The sequence below is a fragment of the Phalacrocorax carbo genome, chromosome 4 (genome assembly GCF_963921805.1).
Source record: "Phalacrocorax carbo chromosome 4, bPhaCar2.1, whole genome shotgun sequence".
Classification (NCBI taxonomy): domain Eukaryota; kingdom Metazoa; phylum Chordata; class Aves; order Suliformes; family Phalacrocoracidae; genus Phalacrocorax; species Phalacrocorax carbo.
Genome location: NC_087516.1, coordinates 51440163 through 51457036, shown reverse-complemented (window position 1 = coordinate 51457036; position 16874 = coordinate 51440163). Strand labels below are relative to the sequence as shown.

The window sequence follows — 16874 nt, the reverse complement described above, 5'->3', positions numbered from 1 at the left end:
AACGTGTGAACTGCTACAATGCTCCTGAGACAGGATGATCTCCAGCCACAAGAAGATAGTACTGGACACCAACTGAAACGACATCAACCTGGCAGGATTCAGCAACAAGGGTCCTATGAAACTTCATCTGCAAACACAGTCCACAATTCACAGTCAGAACTACCTGAGGTGCAAGAGGACAAGGTGTGCAACTCATACCACTTTATAGAAAGAAGGGTAAATTATAGCCAATTATGCCTTGCTTGCCCATCTACCCGCATCATTTAAGTTTAATGTGTTGTTATATCACCTCCACTTCAAGATCAGGAGCAGTTTTGTTTTGTACCCACACTTTACAAGTTCAGGCACAATGAACTCTGTCTGAAACGCAAATATTAATTACCCAGTAATTCGGGTCTTTCTGTTACATAGAAAACAATAAAATACACCAACACCTTTTGACTGAAAACCAGCACTTCCTAGTGTAGCAGTGGCTATGACAACCAGCATATTCGGGATTGAGTCAAAGACCACAGGAACTAAAAGCACAGGTTTCTTTAGAGCAAATCCTTTGGCTGCAGTTGGGTCTGGCGAGCCACGCAGAAATTCAGTTTTTCCACAGATGGAATCTAAAACACATGCTGACGGCTGCACTCACTACAGGCAACTCCTTTGCTCCACCTCACACAGATTCAAAAAGAAAGAGACAGACAATAGGCAAAAAGCTCTCTAATTACTTGTACTAAATATTCTAAACATGACTTCAATTAATATCAGTGTTTGGATATTAGGGAAGTAAATGCAAAACAGACAATAAATGAATCAAAGGTGCCAAGGTTTTGTCTAGACGAGAGATAAGCAGCAAGCCCTCTGGAAAGCCTGTACTGGTACAAGAGCTAGAGAACAGACTCTAGATGCACAATTTGCCTCAAAGAAATTCCCATTGCCAAGCACCAAATGCTGAATATAAGACTCACCATCTCTTCAGAACCAGGATCCGAGCACAGCAGACAGCAACAGGAAGAAAATGCAGGCCAAAAAGATAAAAAGCCCAGTTCCAAAGTGGAAGCATGGAAAGCAGAAAAAAGTGAAGCTAAAGGTGGTGAGAGGGATTGAAGACAAGAGATAAGGGCAAGAACATACTAATCACCTGGGCATTAGTAATTTTTGCTATTTTTCTTCTAGTTTTATTTCAGCCACCTTCTCTATCACAGATCAGCAAAAGAAAATGAGCAACTCCGAACAGGATCCCAAGGAAAATAATCTGGAATTTGAATCCATTAATTTTGAAAATTAAGATGTGACAGCCAAACTAGTTTCATAAGTGACGAACCTTCCCAGACTCATGGATCACATCGACATCTCAAAATGAGCGTACTGAAGTACTGAAAGAAATAGAGAGATCCTTATTTCTTGCATTTCTCTTGCTGTAACCCAGCATGAAAGGACAAGAAATTTTGTCCCACCTCATTACCACAATGGCTTGTTTGCTGATAAAGTGACAAAAGAAGGGGGTTTCTGCACCGTCTTTGTTTCATGCTGGTTTTATCAGTAAGCTTTAAATAGCACCCACCACAGTACCACAACCATCAATACATGACAAACACAGAAACACTAAGAAAACTGTACAGCAGCTGTCAGCAAGTGGTTGTAAGGCACAGCATAGCTTTTACTTTCATGTCTATCTCAACTGCAATTTTGGTAATATCAGTATCAAAGCACTAGAAATGACTGACTGCTATCAAATTGAACTGTGCAGGCACACACACTCCCTAGCACCTAAAAATCAATAGTTATTTAGGTTAGTAACAATGAACTGCATACAGTGCTCCTAGGCTAGACTCCTGGGGTGAACACCGTTTTCCCGCTGGCTTTTATAAAAGTATAAAAATGGTTGCAAGTCAAAGGTAGCTTACTGATACTTCAGAGGTGGTTCTTCGGAGGGTTTCTCAATGACTTGATCTGGAGAAGCAGCTGTCTATGAGAATGCAAGCCTAGGCCTTCAGGCCTTAAAGCTTTATTAAGCATTTTCCAGGCATTTTTCCCCCCAAATAAACATTAGCAGGAGAGAACATCCAGTAGCATCAAAACCAGATACTGGTATTTGTCTTAATTTATAAGATAAAAGAAAAGAGACTTTGCCTTATTAAGCCTTACAGCCATGTTTATGAATCCACCTGCAAAAAACCAACTTATTCCTTCCATTTCTAAGAAAGCCAAAGAAATTGAACTATGTTTCAATTAGTACTTAAAAAAAAGCGCAAAATGCCATTTTTTCCATAAAAGCAAGCAGTTTTTACACAAATGAAGTAATGCTAATTAAAACCCTGTAACTAATAAATTTTTTAAAAGTCAGTTTTATCTGGCAATATTGGTGAAAACTTTATTTTTCCTGAAACCACATCACTTGAAAAATAAAACTGAAGTTAATTTTATACATGACTATTTACCCAAAGTATTCTCATAATGACATGGATCAATGCTTGAAGCACAGTATATGTCTCAGTAGCACCAAGGTGATCAATATGATTGGCTGAACAGCCATCAGAAAAGCTGTTATTTTTAAGAAGATTAGCTCCTTGAAGACACAAACAGTATCTCAAATGCCCCATTTACTGCACAAAATGATTCTAAAAAGGTACCTTTTCATCCCATATTGAAAGTATGTTTTTAAAAAAATGTATCCAAACACAGATGATATTTGTTTTTAGCAGCAATCTTTTCATTTTCCTACTCAAAGTCATGTTGTAGATGAGACTGACAGTTTAAGTTCAATTAGATCAATTCTTAGATGGACAATGACAAGTGAGGTTTCATCACTAACCCAAAATGAAATATTTTCAGAAAGAAATCAATATAATAGCTGCTAATCACATACGTAAGTGCTAGTTTTTCAGGTATGCATTTTTAATTGCTAGCAAACCTCAGTCTTAAATATCCACACTAAGATGTTTGGGGTTTATCATTATGATAATTATATAATAAAATAATGACAACTTATCATTTATAATCATCATTATCAGGTATTGTACTGGCAATGTGTTCATGACCCAGTAGAAAAAGTCCAAATATCAGCTCTTCCTAGAGACTGGAAATAACTGTAGTCTACCTACAGTCGTCAGTGCAACCTGGTACTCACTTCTGGTCAGCAGCTTACCTGGGAAAGGATTTGTCCCCCAGAATAACATTCAATGCCAGTTCAAGGCCCTTGCTCTCACCAAGTCCAACTTCATTAACTATTTTCTATAGTCTAAAGTAAACCAGTTGGAAAATCTTTAGCTTATGACACAGCAGAATGGGAAACAGACGGACCTTGAAAAATTCGGTCACTGGTATATCAGTCTTCCACACTGTGTGGGCAAGTATTGCTGTGAAGCCTTTGCCACTGTAACCTATGAATTACTGAAATACTAGTGCTTCAAAGTAAAGCTTGCCTTAAAGATCTTTTTAACAAAGAAGAACAATTACCATTTTCATTTTTAACTCTGCTAATTCTTCCTCAGTCACCTAGAATAATACGGGCTTTTATCTAGTCCAAGAATGAAATGGTTTGGTTTTTTTTTTTCTTTCAGAGAAGCAGAGATAACTGCAAATGTGTTAAGACATACCTTCAGCAGCAGGCCATGCAGCCATAATGATAGGAAAATGATGTGCTCACTGAGAACAGCAGTCACCTTTGAATGGCATTACACTGCATTACTACTCAGAAAGGGATTTTTGAGAGCCTGGATTCAACAGCTGACATGGCAGTTCAACAAACTTGGGTGCTCCCTTACTATTAGAGGTTCTGTTAGAATCACTGTAATTAAGGAACTGTCAGCACTTCAATTTTGAATTCTTTTCCAGGGGTTAATAATTGAGCTGTAAAATTTGCTTTGGGATGGGATTTTTGCATCTGTGTGTGAATGCCTTTTTCAATGCAAGAGAAAAAGGGGTCTGGGTTTTTCCTCTTTTCTCAGAATATAGACAATTATAATGCTTAAAAACATCTGAAAGCTTTCTGAAATGCAGTGCCTATTAACAGTAGAGCAGCCTTTTCAGATTTTTTAAGAAAATAATTCAATACAAATGCCTCATTGTGGCTCTGTGAACATATCATGGACAAGAGATCTGCGAGATGCGACGTCAGTCCCTGCCAGCAGACCCCCTTGTGACTTTAGGCAGGTAACTTAATCTCCCTGGTGCTTTGCCTTCCCTGTCTCTGGAAGGAGGGTAATCAGCATAACGATCTACACATGAAATGCACTCACTGAAAGCAAGGGAATACACCATGTAACTGACATGTCCTTTTTAATGTAATGTGCAACTGTTGACCCTTGCACATCTGCAGTCTCTACGTGCTTTACATGCACATAGATGCTTGTGTATGACAAGTCAGGCCACCTACAGATATCCAATATCAGCTTCATAAATATACCTGTCCCATATAATCAATTAGAGGGCTAATATCAAAGTTTCAAGATCCTGATTACACCTGAACATTTGAGGCTTCATCACAGTAGTCTAGCAAGCTTAACACACATATTACAATAGCCTAACCATTTGTTACTACACTGATAGCTAGCAGGAAATCTCTCTAAACTTTCTGTTTAATCAAACATTTAAAAATGTGAATGAGGCTTTTGTCTTCTCCAAGATTTTCAAAGTTACCACTGTTGGTATTACCTTTTGCCACCTCCCTATGTATACTTGATCGGAAATCTGTGTTATAAAAAACCTGATCTTTTTAAATTCCAGAGAACTTTTTTTGCCTCTCAGAAGCAGAATCCCCTATATATGAAAGGTAAAGCAACAACAGAACCGCTCTTGGAAGTAGCACAATTAGAAAGTTTGTGCTACTTTCAAAATTCTGAACAAATTACCTCTTCTAGGCAGTGCTCATCGGTATACTTCCTCCCTGAGTGTTTTTTTTTCTTTAAAAAAAGAGACACACATCAAGAGGCCTGAAGCCTGATGCTGCAGTCATGCCATCAACAGAATCTCAGGGCAATTTGGGGACAGAGATTTTGCAGTTATCTGTCTCTTCAACATTGTATTTTCTCTGTTTGACTTTATTCAGTCATTGAGGATTGTGGTATCACTACCCACAGCATAATATGATCAGAACAAAGAACTGTTATATCTGTATGGGGAAAATGAGCTCTGGGCTTTAATCCTTCACAATCACTTAATACTTGCAATGCTTCTTGTCCAGGAGTATATTAGCACCCTTCTTCAAGTAAACCAACTCAAAACAACAAAAAAAACAACCAAACAAAAAAAAATACACAAAAAAGGCTGTTCTGTAAGTACTTAAGGCACAAGCTAAAATGACAGCAGAAATCAGAACAAGTGAAATAGTTGAAATTAACACTTCATTGTACCAGTACCTCTTAGAATGTACATATGTTCTCACTTCAGATAAAAAGAATAATATTTGCCTGTAACTATGGCTTTAGGAAACATGTAAAAAGATTGCCTTTGAATCACTACTAGAATTATATTATTCCTTCAAGTGAACCCAAACAAGAGGAAAAAAAAATAATTCCTTGTTTTATTCCACGTAAGAGTAAAAAGAAAACACACACTTAAGTGCTCCTTCATACCACATAAGAGGATCTGAATATTCAAATTCCTGGCACTCCTCGGAAGCCTGGAACTGCAGGAGGCAGAGAGGGGAACCACCAGGTGGTATGGCAGTTAGGGATGCTTTAATGCATAGAAGCGTTTTCCTTTACATCTCTATTTTCTCATAACAGACAACAACTGTGAAAAAGAAAACAAAAATCTCACCTCAGCTGTTGTTTGCAACAAAAATCCACCACAGGTTTAAGTATTCTGAGTAAAGATCAATTTGAATCCACAAGAAAGTCTGGTTTTAGAAGACTATGTTAACCTGGTAATAAAACAGCCACGCCCCTCTCCTGAAAAAGCTCAAGGTCCTCCTCCTGTTCTCTTTTGATTGAAACACCAAGTATTTTAATAAACTCTTGTTAATGTTAATATAGCCCTCCATTGCTACATAATGAAGAATCCTGCACTGAGTAGACTGTGTAAACTACATTGCAGGACCTGGGAGCCCATTGCCTTGTTTGAGTCTCTTTAAGCACTTTCCCCAGCCGTTGAAGAAAAACAGGAAGCGCAGCTCCCAAAGGTCTTGTCCACAAGGAGCCACAGTCACCACATTGGGTCTCTCTCTACTTGCTCTAAACCAGAGTCAGCTTAGAGAATTTACCAAACACTAGATTTCATATTATAGTAAAACAAGATGACCCAGCAATTCACAGGAACAAACCAAGGCCTCAGGTTTTACAACTGAATTCAGATTCACCTGACATAGTGAACTTTGCAAACAATAAAGAACCTCCAATAAAGACTATTACAAAAAGAACACATTTAGACTAACTGCACAAGGCCAGAGGAATACATCTTATTACAATTTTAAACAGTGTTTCAAGAGAAGATAAAGTAAAAAAAAACCACAACAAAACCACCAAACACTCAACCCTCAAAGTGCTGTTTTACAAACTACCTTGTAAAATTATCATCAATTCAAAGACTTCTCAGGATTTTTTCATCCCAATATCTTGGGTGGTTTGTAGGTGTTACCTAAGCCACACAACCCACCTTACAGATAATGACATTACAGAAGGATAAATTGAGACAAAAGATACAAGGTCCTCACTTAGTCAAACTTGGAAACAGTGTCAGAGTTTCCCATTCTGGAGTTTGGGGAATATTTCACAAACTTGGGAATTTTTAGAATGAAATTAATTCATTGTTAAAAATAAAAGTAGAAGTTCAACAACCGTGGGTACATGTCTATGTGTGGACCTCCTAAGTTAAATTTACTTCTTGTAAAGCAAAGTACACAAACATCTCAATTTTTCAGTACTTTCTTCCTTCTAAAAACTAGGAAGAAGTTTGCTGAGTCTTATTCAGGGAGTGCAAAGTTCAGACAGCTCATTTAGTCTGTTACAAGCCTCACTATCAAATTACAACCATAGTTTGGATGAGGGATGGGTCAATATGTACTGCTTGGCCTCTTCCATCGGCAAATAAAATGAGAGGTCTATCTCCCCAAAATCAGTATTGATAAAGAAAACCCATACTGGCAAAGAAAATCAATATATTGTGGATTTAACCAGGTTAAAGATTCCTTTCTTTTTTTACCTAAAAGGCAATAAACCAATTATTTGCAGAATGAGTTGCCTGTAATTGGCATTAGTCAGCTTCCAGATTTTGTATGCTGCTTCACTCTCTCTTAGTAATATATAGATGTGTATACTGAATACTTCTAAAAGTGTTAACTACTCAACTCTTCTAAAGAAGCCAATTTCCTCAAGCAAATCTTATTCTACTTCAAGTAAGACAGAAGCAAAACACCTCAGTTTTACTGTAAATTCTGTCACATGATACTCATTTAAGTTACACAATCTCATAAAACAGGGAAACGACTTTTCAACCACATGGCCTTTCCTGTATTTCTCTTAAGCAAGTTGCCTGTCATAAGGTTTACTAGAGAATTTAGCAGAACAGGACAGGATATGAAAAAAATTAGTGTAGCTGGAACCTTAAAAAAGTAATGGAAAAAGTATTCTTAGAGGCAGAGTTTAAAACAATTTTAAAAGAATATATAAATAAATGAAGCAACAGGGTATGGAAAATTATGCTGCTGCATTTCTGGTCCACCCAAATTGGTGTGCAGACTTACCTAGGCTTTTGGGTTTTTTGGGTTTGTTTTTTGGGGGAGTTTGGGGGTTTTTCTTACAACAAAAAAACTGTTTCTTGAAAAAGTTCTACCAACTATGGTCTCTTTATGGGCACCCTAAGGCAAACAGGCTAAGAACTGTTCATCCAGATTTCAGCTCCAGCCATTCAAAGGTGCTTCTGGGTGGTGCCAGACAGGTTTGTAGAAATTAAAGAGTAAGTATCAGAAGCCCAGTCATCAATCACAAGACAGCAAGCAAGAACAGCAGAGGTAGCAGGAAAGGTTACAGCTAAGAATCCTGGAAGAACCCTGATGAAAAGAGGAAGATTGAAAAGAAAAAGAGGAAGAATGATGATGATAAGGGAAAATATATTTTGTAGATGAAAGCAAGTTTACAGAGAGGAGAGCAAGGAATATTATAAGACAGACAGACTATGGCATTTGAGAGAAAAAACCTTACTGCTAAGGGAGAAGTGCAGAGGCAGAATTTTGTGTTCCTCACTATATTTTTGGAAGCCCAGGTACCTCCAACCCACCTCATTTCAGCTGCCTATGCACACATCCCAGCATTTAGATGGAGCACACCCAAATTTAACTCAACACGCCACACTTCTACATCTCTACAGATTTGACCAAAGAAACAAAGCCTCATTCACTTTGTAAAATCCCCAGCAATTTGATCAATTTTAGGGGCATAGAAGGCATTAAAACTGTATTAAAACACTTTTAGAACAGTGTAACCTCACTCCATTGTTCCATATCATCCACCTCATCCTTGTTCATCTGTCACATATGCCTATTCCTTCTCCTCCATCCCAAGCCCACATCCTCACAGCCCATTAATTTTAGTTAGACTTTCATTCCTATGCCCTTAATTGCATATTTTAAGTGGTCTTCTCAACATGATTTTTCCACAAGAGACTGCTTCACTATGTAGGCTGTAATCCTTTAAAACAGATCAAATAAAGTCCTTTTTTAAAAACTTGTCCACCGTCTAGCAGGGAAAACAGTAAGCACTGCTCACCTCACAGACCTTCCACCTTCTTCAACACCTGTAACAGTTCACCCATGCTCTGTGGTGAGCTTCCTACCCCTTCCCTTTTGCTTTGCATGCAGCACCTTCCCTGGCAAATTCAGTTATCCTCCAGGTGTAACTGATCAGGTAATAGAAGACGACAGGCAGGCAGAAAGGTCTTAGGAGAGGGTGAACCAGGAGCTGGCCCTTGGCAAGGTTACAGTAATCTCCTATCTGAGTCCCAGGAACAGGGAAGACCCAGGCTGCGGTTACTCTCTGTGTGATTCCTCGCAGAGATGCAAACCAAGGACTGACTCCCAGGCAATGCCTTACTGACAGGGTGCAAAGGTCCTGGGGACTCTTCCCAGCAACCTCACCTGTCGAGGCAATTCCACTTTGCACTAAATACATACATATGCACTCAGCAAGAGTGCATTTGTGCTCCTGCTACAAGGCTTGTAACACAGAAGTGTAAAGACCCAACTCTGAGGCAGTGTGGACCTCACATTCATCAGTGGCATTATCCATTCAAAATTAAGTTACACACATTAGGTTAAAACATGAACACAAATAGAAATCTACTCTAGAGAGCTCCCACTTCTGACTAAAGCATAATAGTTTTGAGGTGTGGCCACTAAAACCAACTGGAACCCAGACTTCTCCCAATTCAGAAATTGCTGTATTTCCACAGATGGAAACTGCTGCTAACCTTCACTTGGAGATTTGTTTGCTGAACTTACATGGCAGCTGCAGCTTTGATTTGCAATAAAACTGCATGTAGCAGGAGTATAAATCACCTCCTTCCTAGATATATTCACAAAAGCTGTAAACAAAGATATTTCACACATCAATGAGCAGGAAATACATATTGCTAAGTGTATCACTTTAATCCACTAGCAAAGAAGTCACTTTAGAGTTCACTTCAATGATTAACATAAGAATCATTTTCATGGTAAAAACACCACATTAAGAGTTTTGCCTGTCCATTTGTGGGATCTTTTACATATTATCCAAAACCTATTTTTCCCCATGTCTTGTACAAACTACGCATACAGAAAAATACTTCATGAGTTTTAATTTGGAATCTGTAATAAGGTTCAAAAAAGAGACTCTGACTATCATTTATCAATTAACATTTATCATAGCAAGTCATAATGCAGCTGTGTTTCAGAGAGAGCTTTTCCATGGATGAGATGAGAGGTAGCAATTTCAATGAAAAAAATTAATAAGCATCACCATCAAGCTTAATGTATGCTCTGAGAATGCAATTAGAACGATCTCAACATACAATAGGTCCGAACTATTGAACTGTAATTAGCAAAACCCTCTTCAAATGTGCTGTAGGGACAGAAGAAGATACAGAACGCATCCCAGATTTAGAAATGGACAGTGTAGCTGTGCTTAGCAAAGTACTAAATTAACTGGAAAAATACATGAGCTAGATCAAGGGCTTGTTTACTAAGTGTTAAATGTATTTTATACAACTTCACTGGGTGGCTGAAGCAGAGTCTTCAAACAAAAAAAAAGGGAATTCTACCTGGCAGCAATGCACCGGGCACACAGAAGAGCAGTTATGCACTTGGCAATGCCCTGAAACACAAAAGCACAGGTCAGACAAGCCCTGAGGCCTTAAAAAAGGAAATTCCCACAGAGCCTCACATTATTTTGCTGTAATTCTTCACACAAGGCCAGCTGAGGGAGGTGGGTTAAAGACCAGCACTTCAGAGTGCGGTCCAGTCTGGAATTGCAAAGGGAGTCAGAACAACCTCTGGAGCAGGGAGGGTGCAACCTGCATCCTAATCAATTTATGCTACTTAGCTGGTGCACCAGCTGGAAGCTCTTCCTGGCTGTTACACTGCTGTCCAGACATGCTGCTTTCCATTAAGAAAGCTTATCAGTCATAAATGTGTGAGTCTCCATAATATTAAAAAAGAATAGTGATTGCAGACCAGATCTAGTAGTATGAGTCCATTCCTTGTTTTCAGTATAAAGAAATACACTAACCGTTTTTCTTTATTTTCTTCCTTTTTAGATCTTTCATTTCTTAACAGCAGAAAAAATACATTGATTTTTGGTTTGGTTTGTTTTCAGGCCTGCCAAATCCCCCAGCGAACAGTCGTGAGGCACTTCAACCCATCCTGCCACTGTAAGTGGGCTCTTGCCTCCCCTCCCACCCAGCTGACTCACTGCCCCCTCATCCTTTCCTGCTGGAATAAATGCTATTAGGGCACAGAATAAATCAGAGAACCTAACTAGTTGAAAACTAAGCAGGCAATAGCAAAGTAAATTTTCCACAGGCTTAGATGTGATGCAGCTATTGTGAGGAGCAGCCACACAATGTTAATAGCAGAATCATCCCTCTGGTGGCAGCATGGGCGCCTGGGGAATTTAAGTAACTCTGACCATGGCTGCAACATATAAGAACCCCCAACAGTCAAAAATAAAGTGACAGTACACTGTCTTGTTATACTTTTGCTCAGTTTAGTTTTAAAACATGTCTCAGATGGTTTGTTCATCTTCACCCTCTAGGGAATGACTTAAGTAAGGCTTTGTCAAAAGCACTGAAGATCAATATTCTTTGCTGCTAGTTTGCTACCCTTATGAAAAGCATCCCTGTCCATCTTTACACACTGTTTCAAAGAAAGATTTTGTAACAAATGAGTAATACTAGTGTTAGAAATAATCAGAAATAATCAGTGTATACTATGGCTGAAAAGCTGCTCATTACTTCAAGTGTGAACCTAAGAAAAGCTCATTCACCTATTCGGCTCCAGAAAATGCCCAAAGATATGCAAAACTATAGGCTAATATATAGATACATCACATTCTATCCAGGAAACACCTGCGTACATGTAAGGGAACTCCACCATTTCCGCAGAGTTTCAAACAAATTATTCCTTCCTTCCTTTCAGAGTAAATGGCTAAAATTTGTTCTCTTCCAAGATGAATAAAGGACAACATTTGAACCTTTACACATTTCCAAATTTTTGCAGGAAGCTCTCACACTGCTCCCACCATCTCCTTCCTGTAACCACAAGGCTACACAAAGACCTTTCTCTCCTTCACGTGCATTCCACGGCAGAGATTTTTGCAGCCTAATCTGGGCTGTTTTGTGAACTGAACTTCTCTGCACAAGGGAAGGCTGCTCTGTCACCACTAACTACATTCCAGATACAAGAACTGTGCAGCCAGCACTAGCCAAACCCAGGATACACAGAGCCTTGCACTTATCAAGCAGGACAATTTGAGTGGCTGTCAAATCTTATCCTACATTTACCTTATACCTTCAATAGCACTGTAAGTAGTTCCAAGATGGGAAGGGGAAGACTTCAGAAATTTTCACATCATTTCCTATTTAGGCTAGTATCTGCTCATGCTACATCAGGAGAATATTTATTCCTTTACACACAGTGCTAAGATCCAACCTATGAGGCTTTCTGACACTTATGATGAGCCTTCCATCCTTTAGGGATGAACACGGGAGGAATTTGCATCTTCCAAGTCTGATTTTGTGACTCACTTCTTGTGCTTCCTCTACAGGAAGGGACTAAAGGACTGCCCAGAGCAGTTCTTCTCCCAAGATTTGAAGGGGGAAAAAAAAAAGTGTATTGTTTAATGCTTGGATATAATTTCATAGAAAAAGTAAATTTCTGGAAAGCTATTAGGGAAATTAACTCCTCTATTGCCACTAATTTCAACATGGCCATAGCATCCCTTTTTTTTTAATCTTCAAACAGTAATGGATAAAGAAATCGGTTTATTACATGACAGCTGGTAGTTTTCAAAAAAAATCACCTTTGTGCTCCAGGGAAGTCAGCTCTTTAGGGAAAAAAGGGACATTGCATTTCATTATATATGTTCTAAAAAACCCAAACACCCATAACCCCAAAAAATCCACTTTTTACACCTCTTCCTTCCTTCCTTCTCCACCTTCCACTGCACTTGAGTAACTGATGCATTTGATGAATTATGTGAAGGCAATTTTCAAAAGGGCCATTTGCCAGAGAAACTAATAAGGGAAAAAAAAACAACACACATGCTCTGTCGTTTTGCCAATGCTTCAGCTCCCCTTGGTTCATGCTGGCGATGGCAGGATGATGGTACAAGAAAGATCTGTTTCAAACCAAGACGTCTGGAAGCTTATAACATTACTCTTGTACGTACAGCAAAAAGGCTCTAGAATTGCAGGAGAATATTCTGGGAGCAGATCTTTCTCTTCCTGGTCTATTTGTACTGCTATAATAAAACTTCCCTACACCTTTACCAAATCTTTACAGATAATCAGTACATGTACATTTCCACTTACTACTTACATTCAGAATATTTTCAATAAATCAGGACAGAACCAAAACAAGGCTAATTCCAAGCCCTAGAACCATCTCTTAACTGCTTTTCCTTTCCTTTTTTGCCATGTTTTCACTATCTTTTTTTCTTTTTTATTCTAGATCTATGCTTTTAGGACTTCTACTGCAATTGTTTGGAAAAAAAAAAAAAACAGTCATTGACATTCTACCACATTCTTCTTTCTTAAAATGCTCCAATATTTGAAGGCATTTGTTGACAACTAGTGAGATATGATGTAACAATATGTGCCTCCCAACCATTACCGCCTAATATGCTTCTGTTAAATAGGTATTAAGAGCAGATGCCAACAGAGATGTTAAGCAGCCCAAGCTTACCTAGATGCAAAGGAACAAACAAGGAGCATCAGCTCATTTTATACTGGTCACTGAAAACTGACAGGTAGGGCCAGCTACAGCTTGCTGTTCATGAGACTTTAAATAAATATACCCAAATCCAATAATAGTGTAGAAATAGCAGACTGAACTAAACAATGAATTTGGTTCTGGAAGCGCTACAGCATATTCTCAGCATGCTGGATCCTACATCCTCTGGCCTAGCCTCTCCTCACACACAGAGGCACTCATGCTAGGTTTGCATTAAAAGGTAAGAGTCTTATAAGTATTTCTTCTGGTATGTTCAATCCTGTTTACAAGCTACTTTTTATAGCTGTCATTAAGACAACATTAGTTTATTACATTTGAAGCCATCTTCCTTTGAACACAGAATGCAGGAAGGCTCCAGTTGTGGGAATATTGAGATAAGGCCCATGAATACCTTTGAAAATATGCATCAATTAAAATGAGTGTTTTAAATAGCAGATGAACAATACTCCACCTCCGAGACTGCCTCTTTGTATAGAAAAGCTGTATCGACTGTGACAGTGCCTTTAATTTTAACATTCACCTTCTTTCTGAAGGAGGGTTAGCAGCCCCATGACTAAAGTGCCTGTCACAAAGGCATTTTTTGTAAAGTTGGAAACAGAGTCAGTTTAACACCAAAGCATTATAGGGAATTGGAGGATCTTGCTTTCAAACACATGCCTTTCAATGGTATCAAGACATTTCAGTGAAATAAAAATATTTTAGCAATGTTTTGGAAGCCTGGTGCTTCCATCAACTGGCTATCAAATTTGTATCATTAGCTACACTTGATCGCCCCCCACACCTCAGTGTCTTGTACCGAACAGAACTGACATCACTTGATGCAAATGCTTCTTGAAGGGGAAAGAATCCTGCAAAGGAATAGCTTTGGAGTTACAGGGCAATGAACTGAATATTTAACACAAGCTGGGCTCTGCAGGGGGAATGTTTTAACAGTTACCTTGCCAGTATCCTCTCCGCTTTGTAAGCTGGGATCCTAGCTTTCTCTGATCTCAGTGTTGAAACACAATGCAGCTAAATGGCAACTGTAGCTGATTTTTATTGATTCTGCACCATTTCACCGTTGCATCTCTTATGTTCAGACTGCATTTTAAATATGTATTTGATAGAACACATACATCTTTGTGATTGATTTGGAACACTAAACAGAAAGCTAGAAGGTCACAACATGACATTTGGTTTTCACTCATTCTTATCTTAAGAAGCCAAGAAGCTGAGAAAATGCATTTGAAGAAAACACAACTTAATTTAATAGACACAGCTTTAAACTAAATGAACGTGAGGAAAATAACTCAGAAATAGATTCCAGGAAGGGGATTACAAATCACTCTCGATTGCATTTTGAGAGTTCCCTCTATCTCAATACTGGCTACACGTGCTTACAAATGTCATCCGAGACACCACTTCTAGGAGGGGACAGGTGTCCTCAGGGTACAAACACTCATGACGAGTATAATTCAGGCTTTACCACAATCTAGCTATTGCTCTGTGAAGGTCTGCTCCTGTACTGCACAGAGAACATGCTTGTGGAAGGTGGAATCATCTCACTGCTTTTCTCTCTGCAGTACAGTTCAGAGGTATTACATAGCATAATTACACAGCGGTAAGAGACTAAAAAACTTCCATGAGAGAGCAAATGCTTTTTAAACAACTTGTAAAAATGGGCTAAACTCAAGATGTAATACTAAAATATGATCACCCAATTAGATATAGTTAAATCTGCTATTCATCAACTTTTTATGCAAGCAATATCTGTAGCAGTGCACAGTAGTGGTAAACTGGGAATTCCAAATTCTTAACAGCTAATCTATACCAAAACAAAAATACTGTGCATTATGTTGTGAACAGTCATTCCAGTGACTATTAGAAGTTCTACAAATGGTAAGATCCAAGAAAACTTTCATATAAATTGTGGGGCTCTCAAAAAAAAAGCTTACTTGAAAACAAGACCCCAGCTTTTTAAAATTCTACCTCCGAATGAAAAGCAGAAAAAAGCTTGCACACTTCTCATCCTCCCTGCCAGCCCATGCTTTTTGCTTTTAGAATTACCACAGTCAGACTCAGTGAGACACCAAAGTGATTTTGCAATGCCATCTCTCCTGATTTTTTCAAAATTTCCCAAGTATCTCTAGCACATATTGAATACTTCTGAGCAAATATATCTTTAGTGAGTGCAATGAGATGCACATACAACAGCTTTAATACACTGCAAATGCAAGTGTATGTGGATGAGTAGGCACGATAGACTATAATTAGCTCTGTCAGTCCCTGTTCTGTCTTCACAGATTGGCATAAAATCAGGAGCAGTCTATAAAATTGAATCTTATCTGGACTGACTGGTTTTGCAAATAATGAACAGAAAAGACTATTCCACAGACATGGGATGAAATTTTCCATTTAGACTTACTCAAAGCAATGCATCTTAAAGTCAAAATGTGATTTTTTGCAAAGAACACCCGTTCCCAAGAAAATACTGGTGTTTTAAATCTTAAGACAGAAAGGACTGCTAATCTGCCTTCACTTCTACTAAAAAATATTTTTTTCTCTCATTTTAACCTAAATTAATTGGTTTGCAAGTAATAGATGAAAACATCTATAAAGCTGTTTTTCAAAAAACTAATAGATTCCATCAAAACGTTCTGCAAAACATCAAGGCAACCCAAGCCTATACCCTGGTTCATGATCTGATCTTGCAGGCTATGGTATCAAGTCATTTAAAAGAACTGCGTAACATGCTGTCCTTCAAAGCAGAAGTGGTGTTTGTAGTATAAAGAATGGACACCTAAAAATCAGACAGCTTGCCAACTTGTTTTAATGGTCTCCTGACTACTACAAGCACTATAGTGAAGAGAATTAACCCTTTCTCAGCCAAAACCAGCACACCTACTAATCCATGTTTACGTATTAAGTGTATTAAGAAAGTACACACTTGTATCTCTACAAATAACAAAGGAGAACGGTTGTGTGACATTGTATATTATCAGCAGGCAACATTCAAGCAGGAGTATCTAAGTTGTAGACATACTTTTGTGAGCTTTGTTGTCTTAGAGCATGCACAGTGAGATCAAGGACATGGCTGTCGCTGCTTCAACTGCTGAGTGCGCTGTGTCCACCATTAGTAGGTCACTAATAATCCAATTCAGGTAGTTTTGTGAACTTTTAAAAGTTGCTTTTACAAACGCATAGGAAGCACTGCACATCCAGCCCAAGCCTGAGCAGTACATGAAGCCCAAAGGCTGTGTTGAGCTGGAAGGGCCATTGATGCCTTACTGAGCCCTAACTTGCCCGCTCCCAAGACACAGGGGTCTTTCTCTCAGCTCTGAGGATACTACAGGTCACTGCCATGCTGCTGTCTGAGCTCTCAGGCCCTTTTCCAACATTACACACCCCGGTTTTCTGATGTAAAGCATTTCACAGATTAGAAGGAAGCAAAGAATAAAGCCAGAGCCTGTGCAGTCTATAGTTA

At 38.7% G+C, this 16874-nt stretch overlaps 1 protein-coding gene across 7 annotated transcripts in view; it reads right to left on the bottom strand.

Annotated features, from left to right (window-relative positions):
* CCSER1 (coiled-coil serine rich protein 1) overlaps positions 1–16874 on the bottom strand; it is a 733964-nt gene that overhangs the window by 687973 nt on the left and 29117 nt on the right. The window lies entirely within an intron of this gene.